This window comes from Zosterops lateralis, assembly GCF_965231275.1.
Source record: "Zosterops lateralis genome assembly, chromosome: 8".
NCBI classification, from domain to species: domain Eukaryota; kingdom Metazoa; phylum Chordata; class Aves; order Passeriformes; family Zosteropidae; genus Zosterops; species Zosterops lateralis.
In genome coordinates, this window is record NC_139768.1 from 2,434,550 (window position 1) to 2,450,249 (window position 15,700).

Consider the following 15,700-nt stretch of genomic DNA (forward strand, 5'->3'; position numbering starts at 1 on the left):
CCTTCAGCCAGGATGTGTCCATTGCTCCATTGCTGTGAGTGGACCACACATCACAAATGGAGAGGACAGGAATGGAGCTGAATGATTGTACAGGTGCCTGGTGGGCAGTTAACAAACAAGGATTTGACTGTGGTAGAACCTTTGAATGCTGGGGCTCCAGGTGTAAATCATCAGCCCTGAGTGCCTGTGCTGGAAGAGCAGCTGGGAGCAATCAGCTCTTAAAGGAACATCCCAGATGGAGCCTGAGTGTCTGACAGCGACTGGGTCTGCTGTGAGAGCTCCTTGGGAGAGCTGAGGCTGCTGTGGCCTCTGCAGAAGGCAGAGTGGTCACGTTCATCTGAGGATCACTCACAGGCACAGAGTGACCTGATTTCTCTGATAACGTGTTCAGAGCCTTGACCAGATGGCACTGTGAGTGTAAGGTGCTTATCCTATAGGAAATCTGTCCTTAGCTCCCTTGGGGAGCATCAGCCTGAAGATGTGGAATTAAGTCCTTCACACTTAGGGATATCCAGTCAGTACATCTGAAACACAGACAGATGCTGGCACAAAGGTTGAATGACAACGTGAACAAATCCATAACCAGATGCTGAACTTTTCTAGCAGAGATCCCACCACTGAGACACTGAAACCAGAAGTAATTTCTGGGAATTCCTTCTCTGCTCATAGCCTTGCTCTAAGATCAGAAGACAAAGCGTGATGGAATAGTTATGTGTTCAAAACCAAGGTAGATTATCCAATGGCTGCTCTAAGTTTTGTAATATGGAAAGCTACTGGGAGCCCAGGCATCTGTGGATTGAAACTGTGGATTGCTCCTGCCACTAGGGAGCTCTCTTTACTCCCCAACAGCAAATAAAAAGAGTCCTGCAGAGCAATTTGCTATGATGAAGATAACTGCTTATGTATAATAACAACTCGCTGATCTGAGGTAAAAAAAAAAGACTGTGTAAGTGGGTTTTCCCCTCAACATACAAGAGAGACAAAACAAATTTTAGATAAATTCTTATCAGAAAAAACTTCAGGAAAAAGTGCACATGCATCTGACCTGCCTCCAAAATCTGACAATATTTTCCTAAAACTCTAGTTGGCAATACTTTGGACAAAACAGAGTCAGGCAACAGGTCCTCAGGCTTGATCCAATGAATACTGACACCACCATGAGAATTCTAGTCAGTTTTGGCAAGAGTGAGCTGTGTATCTACACAGGAAATATTTATCCTTCTGCTTTTGTATTTCACCTGAGTTTATTGTTTGAGATTACATTGATCATGGAGCAGTGTAGTTTTCCTTGGCAACTGGGATCACAAGAAGTTGCCTCTGTAGACCACACTTTGGATAAAAAGAACTTTTCCAGAGCCAAAATCCTGAATTCCTTGTGGATAGTTGGGCCCTTTTATCAGTTCTGAGCCAGTCTAGAGAGCTGAAAAGTCAACATCAAGAACCCCTATTACACCTTTTGGGATAATATTTTGTATAAAGAATAGATACTTTTATTTCTCCTACTACCCACTTAGAAAAAATGAGATCCCAAAACTTACCTGTACACCAACAGTCCCTGTCAGCAGGGATCATTTCTCCTGTGCTCCTGACAATGCACAGCCACAGTGCCAAATGAAACAGACTGATTTGGTGTTAGCTGGTGGCATTAAGCTGTAAACAAAGTGAGGAGCCACCTGGCTCACTTAATTGACAGGGTCAGACCAGGATTCAACATCTGTCAGGCATAGAGACACTTCAGAAACATCTTTATTGCAACTTAAGGGCTGTGCAATTTTCTTGCTTGATGGCCCAATGCACACAAAACCACAAGATACAAAAAAATGCATTTGTCAGCTTGGACAAGATAAATTTATTACTTTATATAAGCATACAGCTTGTGTATTTTGAAAAGCCACTATGAGCAAATATGTTTCTCTTCTGAGAATGCCAGACAAATAATGTAGAAGTGAAAGGAAAACAAAAGGAAGAACTATAAGTGAAATCATCATCAGATGGTAACTCTGTTGTAGCACATGGGGAAATGGCCTGGTACCTTAGAATCAAACTCTGGTGAGGAATTATTTTCGAGAGGACACACAACATTCTGATACCTCTACATGAAGCAACAAAGCATTTGGGCAGCAGTCACAATCCAGGCTGAAATTATTTGGAGGTTCCTGCTGTAGTCTGCTCAGCCAAGGTTAGGATTTTAGACAAGGACCATCTTTAACTGGAATAGCCCCCAGCCAGGGATTGAGGCCAGTCTGGGAAATTTAGCGAGTAAAAATACTTAAGTGCATTAAATTATATGCTGGGATCTCTCCAGAGATCCAGAGTATTTCTGTAATGATTGTGTTAATGGTCTCTGGGGCTTACGCTTTTGTTATCAGAGGGAACATTTTGCCTGAAGGAGGGCTGGAGTGTTTGGAAGGTGTAAGGCAAAGAGGAAAATCATAGTGCTTTTTTCACACATAAAAGAAAAGGGCTTAAACTCACATTAGAGAACACAATCTTCAAGCCTGTTAGTGATGGTTTATACAGAGCTGTAAACACATGGCCATGTTTTACAGAGAAAAACCCTGCTGCAAACAATACCAAAAATGCTTTTTACATTTGCTTACCGTTTATATTTTACAGATTCTTTCTGCAAGCTCCACAAGACAATAGAAATAAAATATGTTGGCCCCCTGACTAGCAGCTGAACAATGAAACACAGTTCCTTCACCAACCTCCTGTTTCAGAGGTCTTGCAAGGAAGACTGGCAGTTCCTTTATCCTTGATATAAAAAATGCTATGCACAGTCAGGTCTTCAAAAATAGGATGCTGAGTGTCAGATCTACCTAATCTCAAAACCGATATGAAAATAAAGTAATAGCAAGCACACAGAAGACCCAGAAATATGTTCAATTGCTCAGTACAATAGAAACACTCCCAGTAAGAGCAGGACCCTGAGTAAGTGCCCATAAACTTGACCTTTTGGAATTGCAGTTGCCTGTGTGTTATCAACAGACCTCTGACTGCTCCAATTCAACTCCCCCAAATTGTGAAGGGCACCAAAACCGTTTCTATCATACTGACAATTATGTTAAGAGAAAGAGTAGTACTATGAGTACTGACAGAAAAATTACTATTTGCAATCTGCAATTTGCCCAGCAGCAGGAAAGGTTTCTACTCCTCCTCATATTCACTAGAAGGAAAACTGAAGTCATGAACAACAAAGTAATTCAGTTTTAAGGACTCTCCCCCAGGCAGAGAAATAGCAGCAATGCAGAGGACAGTTAGGAAAGGACAGAAGATACGTGACTAAAGTATCAGCAAATGCTTCAGTTTCTCTGTTATTCAGCCCTTTGGTATTATTCTTAGCATTTATTTCATGCTCCAGTAAGCTTTGTTTATTGAGGTGATCACACAACTCTGTTGTCTTGAAGGAACAGCTGCCTTCTGGCTTCAGAGGAACAGATGAAATCTGATTAGGTTTAATATCTTTTCAGTATGCTCTTTAATAACCACCTGATGACACTCTTTAGGAAGTTAAAAACCAGGCCACTTTGATTTTAAAGTCAGATTTAGCACCCTTGCAAGACATATTGAAAAGTTTACTTGACTGGCCCATCACCACTATTTTAACAAACTGCTTATCTAGTTTCTCAGACCATTCTAAGTGATGAGATTTTTACCATTTGTAGAAATCTACTTCCAAATGGATTGCAAGCACCAAGCACGAGGGCTGCGGGAAAAATGATCAATGATTGATGATCATATAAAACCCACCTTTGTTGATATAAAAATAAATTATTCAAAGAAAAGGTTACATATGCATTTATACTAATACCTAGAAAAAAAAGCATCAGCCCTTCACCACCTTTTAGGCAATTCAGAAATGCAAACCAGTGCAATTCAGGTACCTTTTCAACCAGTTCTCATTCTCTTACTTGAGCTAAGTCCCTGCTTGGTGCAGGGGAATATTCAACTAATACAAAGTCTGGTGGCAGCCAGACAGGTTTGCCTGACTCTTTCTGCCAGGTTAATACTAACAAAGGTGCCTGAGTGAAGGAGTGAATAAACACTATTGAAGCCTTTCCCCAAACAAAAAGCAATGTACACTCATGTCCTATTTGTGAAAGGCGGGTCTTCAAGACAGTGAAGTACTGTCAGTTGTGCATGTAGGAAGATGCTTCTTCACCCTCCTCTCAGTCTGCTCATTTTAGCTGTGGAAGTGGTCCAGGAAGCACTGGATGGAATTGCGGAAGACAAGGCTTGCAGTGTTTCCTTTTCTCTATGGGAACCTTTTTATAGCTACCTGTAAAACAAAGATGAGAAAGAGAGAAAATTGAGAGATTTTTTTAACTGGGAGTGTGGAGAATGGAACAAAACTTTAATTTCTGATGTTCAGCCATGTTTGTATGGGCAGGCCTAGGTTAGCAATGATCTGAAAATGGATGTGGTGGGAATTTTCTTTCTTTTCATTAGGCTGCTGGAGGTCACTGACTCCCAGCAGCCTGTTTTCCCTTTAGTGAGAGAACTCAATCACTGAAAACTTGCTGCTGCTGGAAGCTTCCATAGGTGAAGGTCTTCATAGACACAGGATGGTGCTACTGTCTCTCAGAGCTTGAATTCTGCAATTGACACATTAAGAAGTATCTTCCCCTTACTGTCATCATATTCTCCCTATTTCCTGGTCAAAAGCCTTATACTGACATAGGCTTGAAGCATTTACTTTCTGGGACAGCAATTGTTTCTGATGGAATAACAACATTCTAGGAAATCAGTGGTTTTGCTTCAAAATAAGTATCCAGTGTGGTTATCTATGATCATACATAACCCTCTCCTCAAGGCACACTGAGCTGGTCTCAAAGTGGCTTTGCATCTTGCCCATGGCACATGCCCAGCACAAAGAACAGTGCACAGCAGTGCTGAAAAACACTCCCTGTGCTTTGCCTGCAGATTGCAAAGCTACTAATATCCCCCTAAAAAAGACAGCACAAGTCAGCCAGAAATCTCAAAGTAGCAATACAAAACAAACCCAACATTGGACAATTCCAGTCAAGAAGTGCCCATTAAACAGAGAGTGCTGCATTAGGCCCAAGCTTTTACAACTGCCTCTCAGTAAGAGTAGAAACCAATTCAGATCAAGCATTTTGATACAAGCAGATCTGAGGAAGTCTTTTGCAGCAGAAAGATGCACCCTACACGGAAGCAAATAAATAACAATCCCTGACCTAAAAGAGGTTTGGCTGCAGGTAAGGACAGGAGATGATTACAATTAAGCATATTGGAAAGCTCAGAGAACCAGGGCAGAGTGTAATGGGACAAGCAAAGATCATAAAGTATTACTGTGTTTGCAGCAGAGGAAAGCATTTCAGACTGCCTCTGTAGGAGATCTTTGTGGTCAATTTACAGGTTTTAATGGAGTGTTTCCTTTGTACTCTTTTCTCCCCTTCAGCACAGTATCTTCCATTGCTGAAGCATCACTGGACTCCATCCCCAGGAAACAACAGGCTGCTTTCAAAGGAGCATTCTCTTTGCAAGCACTTCTATCAGAGAGTTTTCATGCCTGTTGCATGTGAAAAAGCCTGAAGCACCCCCTATTTTGGCAGATAGCAGAAAGCACTTAGACTGATTAGTAAGAGCTGTGCTGCTCACATGAAGCCTCAGTAACATGGAGAGGGTACAGGATCAGGCAGGCAGCAGCATGTGCAATCCAGCTCAGGCCAGCAGTGACAGAAGCCACCTCTGTGCCTTTGGCATTGCACTCCCCAGGCCTTGTGGGCCAGCTGGGAACCTGCTATTGCTCAAGTCCCCTGTTGTTACTACACCTGTTGATTAAATGAGGAGCCCCAGACAGCCATAAACCCCTGGCCTATAATAATTCTGCAATTTGTTCACTGCTCCTGGTACCAATGGGACTCGGCCTATAAAATAGAGGCCATGATTCAGTACTGGGAGACTGGACAGGAAGGAAAGGCTCCAGTTAAAGGAAAAACTGTAGAGTAACACAAAGATTTCCACCCAAGTAATCTAAATATAAAAAAGTAATACAGCATTTAAGATATTTTATCAGCTAGAATGAATTTACTTGGAACCTCAAATTAGTAATTTTATGATTAAAAGATTAGATACAGGAAATAAACTATTTTCTATCAAATTCTTTATCTTTAGAGTTTAACCAAACTTACCACTAGATATTTTATTGAATTTAGAAACATTAAGATTTAAAATGCTAAGATTCTAAAGAGCATACTAATCCTTTCATCCTAGACTTGTTCATGGTCTAGCTTTTTTTCCACCAGGGTCTCACTGAAACCAGGAATTTTATGTAGTTTTACTTGCAGAATCTTTAGACACACCTATTTAGGACAAATTCAATCTCAGTTAATTCTTGTTCCTGGTAGAGCTGTGGGTTCAACAATTGGATTTTTGGGAAGTTACAGAATCACACTTAAGTTGATCTCTCAAGACATGAAGATGAATGCAGCCACAGATGAATGGTGATAGAATACAGCAGGGCAAAGCCAGGATAAAGTTTCACTTTTGCAACTGTTCTTATCAATGAGGAACATTGATACTCCTTTATTCAGATGTAATCATATTTCTCGTGATTGTTTTATACTATGGGCATAGATTGGATTCTAATCTCTTCTAATCTAATTTCTTCCTGATTCAAATACTCAGTAAGTTTCCTAAGAAAAAGAGATCAAGTTCACAGTGATACGATGACACTAATATGTACCTGCATGGAAAAATCTGTAAAGTTTGTACATGGAAAATACCCAGAATGCTGTGATTTCTCTCTAACGATTACCTAATTCATCTAATGAAATTGTAGACTTTTTTTGCCTTTACCTGTTTTTTTCTTGAGTTTGGGTCCTTTTGAGCAGCAGAGTTTTCTACTCTTCTGACCTAAGGATGAAAAGTAATACATTATCAGTGGAGACAGGTAACACAAATAACTGTACATACACAGTAAACGTGTCAGAGTCCACAGACATTTTGCTTACTGCATTTACCACTGACACCCTTGTATGGAGAGATCCATAAAACAAAGGATTATCATGACTGATTTTTAGGTCTCTGCACAGCTTGTCCCTAGTGTGGAACAGGAATTTATTTGTTCTTTTCCATCATTACTCACAGATACATCAGATATGCATTGTGAAGATTTCTTTATCCTTTGAAATGTCACACTGGCAGGATACAATTATACTTATACCACTTCAAGAAAATATATAAAATTACCAACAGGAAAAAAGAGCATCTCTGTGTCCAGATGCACAGCAGTGTAGAATAAATTGCTTTGGATGGGCAAAGCCACTGAAATATTCCCTCCCCACCACAGCTGAATAAGTGAGCTGCTGACTGCAGTTGACATAGTATGTGCTGGCCACAGTAAAGAGAAAAATAAAGGTTTACTCTGGAGCTGAGGTGGAGCAGAAAAAACAGAGACAGATGATTTCTCATCAAGAAAATCTAACATAGGTCAATGTTCCTGGAAACTGTTCCTGTGGCACAGTTTAGAGCCAAGGCTGGTGATGGAGGCTGAGCTACCTTATCACCATAATTTAGTTCTGATATAACAGGTTTAACATGCAAAGTACATTTATCTTGCACACTTAGACACTTTCACTTTGACACTTACAGATAAGGAACAGTGTCCTTTGCACATTTCCTCCCCACCTTCTGACTCACTGAAGTACCATGCACATCAACAAAAGGGGAACACTATTACAGGAACCTGCAGGTATTCATTTGTGTTTTATTGCTATGGCTATCTCCTGTCCTTCCTGGACAGGCTTCCTTTATCATCCTGAAGACACATCTAGAAAATCTCCAATTCCCTTCCTTAAGCTTTCCTCAAGGGTCATGGAATAACCTGAATAAAGAGAAGTAGAAATGGCAAAGGGAGCAGGAGGGCTTCAGGTACCACTGCTCTAGCAAATAGCTCTACCATTCAACACAGACTCCAGTAAATGACAAAACTAGGCAGCTGCCTTAACGATTAGGAAAACAGCTTCCACATGTTTCTCAAAGCTCATATTCACACAAAAAGCAATTCTTAGATGGTTTCTAGAAAATATCAAGCATGGTAAGTTTGCTGCTCCTGACCTTTGGACACTTAGCTTGTTTTTTCCTTATCTCGCATTTATTCTCTACATTTTGTATAAAATACACATTGTGAAAAATCATGGTGAATCTCATAGATTTACAATATCAAACCTCAAATCTGCACAGGTAACTTTAGATTACACATCTCAATTTAAAAACTCTGTTGAACTGTCCTTCTGCAAATGCACAAATGACACCTGCAGAGATGTGGCCACAGACAGATGGAAAATCCTCTCTTTTCAAGATTTTGACTGCTCTGTGAATTTGGAATACTGCAAAATGGTAACTAAGTGCTTCAAGGTACTACAACTGAAGTGTGGAATATCAGTGGTAAAAAACCCAACCAACCAACAAAAAACAAAGGAAAAAAATGTTTTGATTGATTGAAGGTCAGAAGAGTCATTCTCTCCTGTTTCACTCTTCTGTAAAGAAATCCTCATATATTCTGTTGACCTGACTGATTTATGTTCCCTTGTTTCATAAGGTAGAAACTTCTTCCATTAATACATTTCCTACTACTGAGAAAATTATACTATTTTTACACTGGTGAATGGCTGGTTATCTACTGGGAAAATGTAACAGGAAATAATTTCAGAAGAGCAGGTTTCAGAACACAGATTAAGGTAAAATTAATCCTGCTGTACTACAGGCAACAGCCAATAACAGAGGAAACACTACTGTACAAACCAAAGCACTGATATGCTACCACATTCTGCAGTCTAAGTCCAATCCTCCTTTTCATTGTCAACCTCTGTTTCCTTTAGCATAGCAAATACGAATTTTATATCAAAAAAGGAAAGAATAGGAAAAGAGAAAGCTCTTCTAGAAGACTTTATATACTGTACCTTCTACAGCAAAGACATTGAAGCACAGAAGACAGAGAAACAAAAGGCCACAAAGTGCCAGGAGCTTCATCCTTCCAACTGGTCCCGAGATGTTTCTGAGGAGGCTGAAGGAGTGTCTTGGTCTCCAGCACAACCTCAGCTTTTTATAAGACAGAGCCAAAGGAATGTCATAGCCAGAATGGGTGGAGATTTGGCCTTTGTATCGCATTTCAACAGATGAAAAGAAATAGAACTTCCTATTTCAAGTGGGAATTTACTCAGAATCAGGCAGCATTGAGGGTTCCCTGTCGCCTCTGACTTTCTTGCTTTCGAGTGTTTGAACCTTTGCAGCAGCTTTCTCACACTGCTTCATGTAAACAATATTGTATTCTTAAATTTCATCAGTATATTTTGCATAGCTGTTCTCTGAGAGAGAATTTGACTGATGGTCACAGTGACCAATGGAGTCAGGAGGCTGTAACCTCCTTGGGCCAATCTGGGCCCTTTGTACAAAATGTATATAAGTAGAATTGGAGTCAAATAATAAAGAGCCTTCCATGTTTGACCCTGCTGCTGCCTGCTGTCCTCTGTGAGAGTCCACACCACATCACAACGTGTTGCCCCTCTAAGGGCAAGAGTAACAGTTCCCTACCAGTCCCACAGCATAAAGTACACAGGGATGCTCTGAGGCACAGCCCTTGTCCTGTGCTTCCCCCTTTCCAGGGGACCTGCTGTGCTCCTCTGCTTGGAAAGGCAGAGAGCACAGCAGAACTGAATCTGTATGGACAGTGATTGGTGCTTGAAAAGCTAAACTAGACCCAGGGTGTTTTAATCAAAGCAATTGCCAGTGTGTTATTACTGTAATTAACAGGACAGCTGGTTAAGCAACAGATTTGAGTTTACTATTAACTTCTCAGTTTCTATTATATCTGAATTATTAAGTTATGGAGATTGCAGCTAACAGTTCAGATTAACAAGTCATCAAATTCAACACAGTATCAAGGTTCATAGAGTGTACTTTAAAAAATAAAAAAGAAAAAAAGATCCCTCCTTCAAGGAGGAATCAACTATAGAGCTGCGTCTCTTAAAAAGGCGAAAAATTAAGATTTGGCAGCATCCAATACTCCCAGCTTAAGCTGCTAAGATTTGGGTCTCTAACAACAAAATATCTTATAAACTATGTAGCCTTAAAAGGTGGGAGTAGTATCTGCAAGCCACCCAGACTTGGAAGTGCAGCAGGATAGAAGGCTTCACTCTGGTGCACATAAATTGCCCCCAGACCCAATTCCAAAGGTTTCCTATTGCAGATTTGGGATTTGGCTTATTTCTTGCACTGCTTTAGCAGCCTTCCAAATTGGGTAACCCCTGTATCTACCAAATTTAGCCCCAAAAGCTTATTTCTGCATTCCTACGTGGTAATATCCATTTATGGTGAAGATTGTTAATGCCTGACAGCCTTTTTTTTGTGTGCCAAAGCCGGCATTACCAAGGTTCAAGATTCAAATCACTAACAAAGCTTGCTACAAGATAATATTATCTTCCAAGTGCTTTATGAAAGTCCTGCCTGGCACTGGCACACCTTGCTCAGCCTGCAGTAAGGCCGTTAGTTCACATCCCTGCTGAGCACGTCAGGAGGGACTTTTACACTTCAGTCCACGCAGAGAAAGATAAATGACAACAGAGCAACAGTGTTGGTGTTTTGATCTCAGGCTTCTTTTGAATATTGAAACATATGAGTCCTCATTTTGTACATTTAAAGTACAAACACTTTTGCTGATTAAAACTGAATCAAGTGACATAAATTCCAACATAAACTGAGCCTGTCAAATGGAGCTGGTCAGCCTGCTCACAAAGGTTTGAAGAAGATCTGAAATGTCAATAAGGCACACAAAAGCATTGGTAGGAGAGTAATTTTTCTTCAACATTCAATCAGGCTGTCTGAGTAGTGGTAGCACTGAAGCAAGGGTTTCACTTGGTGACTACAGTATTTTATCTCCATTACACTTTCTGAGAAAGTTCTAGGCAAGCTCAGGTACTGGGGGAAGTGAGTGAATGCCTGTGTGGGGTTTAGCTGCCAGCTGGGGTTAAACCACAACCATACCCATAAATAAATATAAATTTTCATGTCTTTTTAGCCTTAACTAGAAGCATCACCTTCTCTGTGTGCATGATAAGAAATAAAAAAAGAATACAGAAAAGTAACCGGATAAGATGGGAGATAACTTGCAAAACAGAATCTCATCACATGATGGCTACTGACATTTCCAACTCATTTAAACAAAAAGTGCTGCCAACAGCTGCTTCAAACCCCCCCATCTTTCTTCAGAAGTATTTACAACATAATATTGGCAAGAGAAGTATTTACAAAGACTTGTTTTTCTAAATATACATCACTGCACTGTAACTTTACCAATCACCCCAAGCAAAAACAGCATGTGCTGCCTGGATGCTCCACTTGTTTTCTGCATGGAAGAGGCAGGCTGCTACTTGGTCTCCCCTATTACAACAATCCAAGCCTTCCAGCTGCTGTGATGGGAAACAAGGCAAACCTGTCCAGTCATCACTGCACACCCAAAAGCCCCAAAGATGGTTTGATAGGAACAAGAACAGGTGCCCACTTTTTCAAGGACAGCATCTGTTGGAGGAGTTTGTGCTGTCTTACTGTCAGGCTGCTCTTGGAATGAAAACAGAAACCCCAAAATCTTTCTAAAACTAAAATACTGCATGAATTTATCAATATAACTTATTGAGGTGAGGGTATTGTAAGCAATTGATTTATTTTTACCAGTTGAGAGGTCTAGTTGCAAACCTTTAGATTCATTTGAGTAGGTATTGGGGTCTAAGCACTATGTCTTGCTTAGCAGTTTAGAGAACAAACAGAGCTGAGGAAGATTTTTTCCTCCTGAACTGAATACTTTCAGAAGAAATGTTGGTGCTTTATATCTTAAATTTCAGGCTGTAAAAGCTGATCATTGCTGTGGTTAAACCCTGTAATTCTTAATGCCCTGTTTCATATGCATCTATAAATGCTAGGGAATGTTAAGCAAACTGAAAATGGAAGACTAGAAGCAATGATCTAGAATTATCTTTAGACCTGTCCTGAGATAAAAGTCCTTATTAAATAAGGTTGCAGAATATTCAAAAGATTAAGACAGAACTGTGTCAAGGGAGTGGCTGGAGACAGGAGATGGAATAAAACCACAAATTAATGAATACCTTGCTAACCTGTGTCCTTAGAGTCTGTCAGCTGGAAGTTTGAGGCATCTGAATGATAGTCTTCTGCAAGACATTATTTTATGGAATGACCAGCAGCTGCTGTATGTCTTTCCAGTTGAAAAAAGGCTGGGAAGGAAATTGAGTGCCAAGGTATTTCTGAATAATCCAGGGAAATAAGGGCTGCATCCTGAGATTTGCATTATGTTTGCACTGATACCTGGTGTTCAAAAGCCATATGTCTCTCAAAATCTTAAAGAAAGTACTTTGATTTCTGAACGTTAAATTAAAGTACAATCCAGAGTCTTCTTTTGTATTTGCCAAAAAGAAATTAGATAAACTCTTAAATTTGCAATCTTCAGAGAGTCATTACTTCTGGAGGTGGTATGCTAATATAAGATTCATTAGTATTTCTAAAGGTCATGCCATTCTAAGAAGAATCTGCATTTTATATACAAAAATTTCTTCTAACCAGGTTGGAGCAGCTGTTTGTGACATAAGGAGAATAACATAGCTGGAGCAAATGGTCTTGTTAAATTTAGAGCTAAACGAAACTAACTTCTGAGCTGTGAGAAGGCAGAAAACATTAAGAACTTCCAGGATACAAAGTTAATTTAATTCAAGTTATGGTGAACCAATGTAGTTATCCAGGAGCATGTGCTGGCCTGTTTTTGAAGGAGGGAACATGGTGTAGAAACTGAAGGCTGTAGTAGCAGTCACAACGTGAGAAGCAGAATGACAACATCTGGGATATAGTAACTAGCAAAGATCAGAATGAAGGATGACTGAGGTTGTAATTTCTCCTAGCAGTTTATGGTGAGCTGATAAACAATATGAAGACTGTCCTGGAACAGGGTTTAAAGCATGTTTGACAGAGCTTTTTTAAGGAGTGTCCTGCCACTCAGGTTGTGCCTGCAAGTAAAGCCTCTACAGAGCTGCCAGCTGCTGTGTCTGTGAGTCCCATGTGTGCTGTTCAGGGGGTCTAAGCTCTGTGTGCTCACACCATTCTCTTCACAGGTCACAGTCTTGGATAGCTCCATTAAAGCAGAACTTGCAGCACTTTTTATTTTGCTTGGTTCTAACTTTCCTCCTGCTGGCAATGTGGTAAAGGTGGAACAACACATGCTTCCCCTTTCTCCCTGTTTATTTAACCTGCTTTCTTTCTGCTTTTTCAAAGTCTTAGATGTGATGAGGTTTGTCTGGTTGCTGTGGGCTCCTAAATGCATAATGAAATGAGGCAAGGGTTTAGTCCAGAGACATTTACGTTGGGTACAGTGTTCAACGTGTGTGTGTGATGGAAACGCTTCTTTCTTGTGGTAGCCCAGTCTTCTGCTTCAGGCAAGATGTGATTTAAGAGACTGTTTTTGACTGTTAATCTGCCAGAGCTCACACTTCCATGATGGGGTGATAAGAGGAGCTGTGCAACCTCATTATGGAGTGTAACCTTCTCATTGTGGAGGCAGATCTGTTCCCACTGCATGTTACTTCCCATAAAGCAGGGAAAAAACAGGCACACAAGCAGGGAAGGTTGTCCCTCTTGCCACTTACCATGGCTCTAAAGGATTTGTCCTTGTTTCACTCAGCACCTCCTTTGCTTTGTTTTTCAGAAAGATGATAGAAGAATATGAAGTCTATCTGGCCTTCTGTCCAAAGTAACTAGTCTGGCTGCCCAATGCTTAGTTCCAGAAAACTTGAGGAGGAAGTGAAGTGGCAAAATGACAGAATGTCTTGGCCAGGATCTCACTCGTTTTCCTGAATAGATAAGGTGTTTACTTCAGCTGGCAAGCCTCCAAAACACAAAATACTGTGCAGATGTCACCCCCAGGCTTTTGGAAAGATTTTGAGAGTGTTTGGCATATTCATCTCCCTTAAAAACATGAATAAGCCCTGTCTCTGCTATCTGATAGGAGATGGTTGCAGAGATAACAGAGTGTTTTGTCCTGATGCTGTTACTTGACCACTGTCACCTCTTCCTGGTTGTTCTGTACATGGTAGATATGCAGATCATTCCACAGAAGTAACATTAGTCGGTAATAAAGTCCAGAACTTGAACTAAGGAATTTAGAGGCTAAAGATCATTTCTATAATGGTATGAATTTCAACTTTTCTTCCTGCCACCTCCTAGAGAGAGACATCTAAGGAGAATGTTCCATTGTTGATTTGCTGTCAGCTTCCTAAAATCCATTTCAATGCACTGAACACAGTCTGTCCACCAAAGTATTTATGGTCACCTCAATTGTACTTGACTAGGAAGGAGTAAAAGAAAAAAGACTTAAGCAGCAATGGCTTTTCTTTTTCATAGAAGTTTGACGGGACAGGAGAACTCTGCTGAAGCTTTTATGAGCCCAAGTTTTGTATGAATCCATCTGTGTATGACATATAAAAACAGAAGAATGAGATTTTCGCATTTCAGCTCACCTGGTAGTTCTTCTCATCCTCTTGGTACTCAATTGTAATTTGTAATAACATGTGGAATTTTTACTGTCTTGGGTGGGAGGAGGAATTGTTTAGTGGCTCTTGCTCTTACAAGTTCTTGAGAAGTCCTGAAAGAATGCAGTGCTACAAGACATACAACGCGTGTTTGGGTTTGCAGTTGGGTTTTTTTAACTTGTGGCATCATTTTTCTTGGAAAAGATGATGGATGAGGATGTATTGCACAGCTTAGGAAGAAAAAAATGATCTTCATGTCTGAATGGAACATTGGTAGTCAGGAAGAGCAGTAGATGTGCAACATCAGTCTAAATAGGATGATGCAGTGATTTTAGATTTGCAGGGAGTGAAGGAAGACTTGTAACTAAGGCCATTGCCTTCATACAAGTATCTACAGACCCTACTATTATCATGCCTCTGCTATCTCACCATTGCAGTGGTGCTGAGTTAGTGTCTAGAAGAAGTCTGGTACTCCCAGATACCCAGACTATCATGCAATTTATAAAAATGCAATTTATAAAGATGTGAAGTTAGTATTTTTCAAGGGAGTTATATTTATCCTGGATTTTCCAGTTAAAATTTTAATTAATTTTTTTCTGTGATAGTGGTTAGAAGCTTTTTGTTTCCTTCCCTGTCCCACTTTCACTTTTTTGTTGACCAACATTACAAGAACATGTCATGCTTTCTCTTTAAAGGAAACTGTGATAATTAAAATACCAGTTTCATAGTTCTTTTTCTTCATCACTAGCAAGAACACAAAGTGTAATTATGTAATACATAATGTATTACAAGGTTGATCATTCATACAAGGAAAAGCAACACCACTATATTGCCATAAAGGTTTAGTTCCTGTGCACAAGCTCATAAAAGAAATGCCTTACAGCAGTACTAAAGATTTATTCAGAAACTTAATGATGTCTGCAGGAACACAGCGAGTGGTGTCAAAACGGAGTGAAGGAATTAGCAAAGGTGATATTTTCTATTTATCACTGACAAAGGAGAGGTGGTGAGATCTAAAAGCCATCACTCTCAGACATGATGGGTTTGTGTGTCAGTGGTGTCAGTTCTGTGCTGGGTGGGGTAAAACAGGGAGGGTGAATGCTGGGCTAGTGGCTGATGTAACACCTTGTGCCATGAGGTTGACAAGCCTT

General features: G+C 40.2%; 1 long non-coding RNA gene across 1 annotated transcript; it reads right to left on the minus strand.

Moving 5' to 3' along the window:
- Positions 1-1,882: 1,882 nt before the first annotated feature.
- LOC310911963 lies at positions 1,883-9,025 on the minus strand. Its single transcript, XR_014590606.1, has 3 exons — positions 8,928-9,025; positions 6,823-6,879; positions 1,883-4,279 (listed from the first exon to the last, which is right to left on the minus strand). It is a non-coding gene; the product is annotated as an uncharacterized lncRNA (long non-coding RNA).
- Between the last annotated feature and the right edge of the window lie 6,675 nt (positions 9,026-15,700).